This window comes from Triticum dicoccoides, chromosome 7A (assembly GCF_002162155.2).
Source record: "Triticum dicoccoides isolate Atlit2015 ecotype Zavitan chromosome 7A, WEW_v2.0, whole genome shotgun sequence".
Lineage (NCBI taxonomy): Eukaryota > Viridiplantae > Streptophyta > Magnoliopsida > Poales > Poaceae > Triticum > Triticum dicoccoides.
Genome location: NC_041392.1, coordinates 523,317,867 through 523,321,228, shown reverse-complemented (window position 1 = coordinate 523,321,228; position 3,362 = coordinate 523,317,867).

Sequence of the window (3,362 nt, the reverse complement as noted above, 5' to 3'; positions counted from 1 at the left end):
GGCCAGGCGCGAGGCCCATTGGTCCCGGTTCGTCCCACCAACCGGGACCAAAAGGTCCAGATGAACCGGGACCAATGGCCAACATGACCCGGCCACCCCCCTGGGCTCACGAACCGGGTCCAATGCCCCCATTGGTCCCGGTTCTGGACTAAACCGGGACTAATCGGCTGACCCGGCCTGGACCGTTGCCTCCTTTTCTACTAGTGAATATATGAAACAAACCTTAAAAAATATCCTTGCCAACTCATTACTCATGTGTGAATAACATGGTAACATACACATTATGGACCTGATAACTTATGTACAAATACGTTGATGCTAAGAAAAAAGTAGTTGAAATATACCCCGGTAACTTCTGTCAAAAATAATGGTAATCTATGCACGGCAGGGATGATAGCTTGCGCTAAACACCGTGGTAACCTCGACCCAGTGAAAAAAAATTATAAACATACCACCCATAATTTTATGTGTAAATACCATGGTAAGAAACACACGGCAGGCCTGACAAATTACATACAAACACCCTTTGGTAACTTTGACCAGTGGGAAAAATTATTGAAAACATAGCCGATAACTTTGACCCCCATAACTTCTATATAAATAGCATGTTAATATACTCACCGCGGACCTGATAACTTAGGTACAAACAGTACAATCATTTTGAGCCGAGGGACAAAAGTTGTTGAAAACATAACCCCGATAAACTCTATGCAAATATCATGGTAATATATGCACCGCAGATCTGATAACTTCGGTAGAAAATATGGAGTAATTTTAACTTGAGGGAAGAAGCTGTTGAAAACATAGCCCCAGGAACTTATGTGTAAATAACTTGGTAATCTATGCACCTCAACCCTGATAATTCATTTACAAACACCGCAGTAACTTTTTTAGCTGTAGGAATAAGAATTTGTTGAAAAAAATATACCGCGAATAACTTATGTGTAAATAACATGGTAAGTTAGGCACCGCAGATCAGATAATGTATGTACAAACATCATGGTAACGTTGATCCGGGAAAAAGTTGTTGAAAGCATAGCCTGATAAGTGCTATGTAAATAACATGGTATTTTACATGCTGCACACCTGATAATTTATGTACAACACCGTGGTAACTCCGACCCGATATAAAAAGGTTGTTCAAGCATCATACCGTAGGGGCTGGTAACTTTATGTACCCTCAGGGTTGGTAACTTAAGTTAAGAAAAGGAAACCATGATATGAAAGTAAAGAAGGCTCCAATATCAAGTTTATATGTATTAAGACAACAAATATATTTGGTTGATCTGGTTAGTGCGTTGGACATTTGGAGTAGATGTCATGGGTTCAAGCCCATGTGCACACATTTTCCTTTATTTTTTTCCTTTTTATGGCCGGTAAATAAGGATCAAGTAGGTGGACTCCAATTTATTGGACAAAAAACGACTTAAGGTGAGTTGGTCGTTGGATTAGTACTTGATACAAGAGAGCAGAGTTCGAGACTAAGTTTGCCAAAGATTGCCACATTTAAGGTTAGACAAGTTTGACCAACTTAGGTGTGTGTTGCAAGCCACACTGGGGTCCCACATCACATACACTCAAAAAGTGTGGTAAGATTTGATGGATCGCAGGGCAAAAATCTGATCTGCAGAACTCAATCTCGAGCTAAGCAAACCCTAAACTTACGAACAAGAAAGAAGATAATTTGGTGCAGCAATACGAGCTGCTTTTCGTGGTCCTTTTCATTGCATTATATAGGGATACAAATCACGTCCAACACGGCACAAGCCCAACACGACGCGACCCGGTACAGTGCCGGTTTACAAACCTTTCCTAATACGACCTAACCTCGTACGTATACTAAAACGACTCAAACAATGCCTAACACAGCACGTCACCTAACCTGAAGCTTAATTGCTAACATTCACCCCCTTAAGCTTAAGGTCGTTCTTTCACAACTCGTAGACCGATCCTCTTCCTCATCTCCAAGAATTTGACTCTTCCCAATGGCTTCGTCAATATGTCTGCGAGTTGATCTTTAGTGCTCACATATTCAACTTCAATCTTGCCTTCTTCAACGCAATCCCGGATGTAATGATATCTTACATCAATATGTTTGCACAAAGAAATAGCAGATGTGTTGTCCATGTTCAACACCACCTTCCCTGGATCTTGGTTGAGAAGATTGCCAAGAAGATACTCCAACCAGACCCCTTTACATGCTGCTGCAGTTGCCGCCATGTATTCAGCCTCACATGAAGAGAGTGCTACTACCTTTTGTTTCTGTGACAGCCAAAACACCATGCTAGTGCCAAGAAAAAATCCCATGCTGGTCGTGCTCTTTCGATCATCAACATCTCCGGCAAAATCGCTGTCACTATACCCTGTCAAACGAGGTTCACCATTGTCTTTCTTTTTCTCATAGCAGCAGCCGAGACCCATGGTCCCCTTGACATACCGTAATATTTGTTTCACGGCTGCCATGTGTTCAGTCGTGGGGGATTCCATGTACCTGCTCACAATTCCAACCGAATATGCCAAATCCGGTCTTGTGTTCACAAGGTACCTTAAACTCCCAACAATGCTTATGTACATGGTTTGATCAACTGGAGGTGACGAGCTCTGCTTGCTCAACTTGAGGCGAGCTTCCATCGGAGCTTGTGCTGGATAACAATCATCCATCCCATGTTCTTCGAGAATTTTTCTTGCATATGCTTCCTGGCAAAGTGTAGTATAACCTGGCATTTGATGTACTTCAATGCCCAGGTAATAACTCAACAAGCCAAGGTCGCTCATCTTGAACAAATCTTTCATCTACGATTTGAACTTTTCTATCTCGAGTACTTCGGCTCCTGTGATCACCAAATCATCCACGTACACACCTATAAGCAAACTGGATTTACCTTGTCCACCCTTGTACATTGCATGCTCATGAGGGCACCTCTCAAAATTGAGTGATAACAATGTGTCATGCAGCTTAGCGTACCACGCTCTCGGCGCTTGATGCAATCCATACAACGCCTTCCGAAGCTTCAAGACCTTGTGCTCACCTCCTTTCTGAACAAAACCTGATGGTTGGCTAACATACACCTCCTCCTTCAATTCCCCATTGAGAAAAGCCGACTTGACGTCCATGTGATGTAACTGCCATCCTTCATGAGCTGCCAATGCAATCAACAGTTTCACGGATTCCATCCTTGCAACAGGCGCAAAAACTTCCTCGAAGTCAATACCATGCTGCTGCAGAAAGCCCTTTGCTAGTAGATGTGCCTTGTGTTTCACAACGGCACCATTGGAATCTTTCTTTACTTTCTAGACCCACTTGACTCCTATAGCACGCTGCCCATCCGGAAGATTAACGAGTGACCAAGTATCATTTTCCT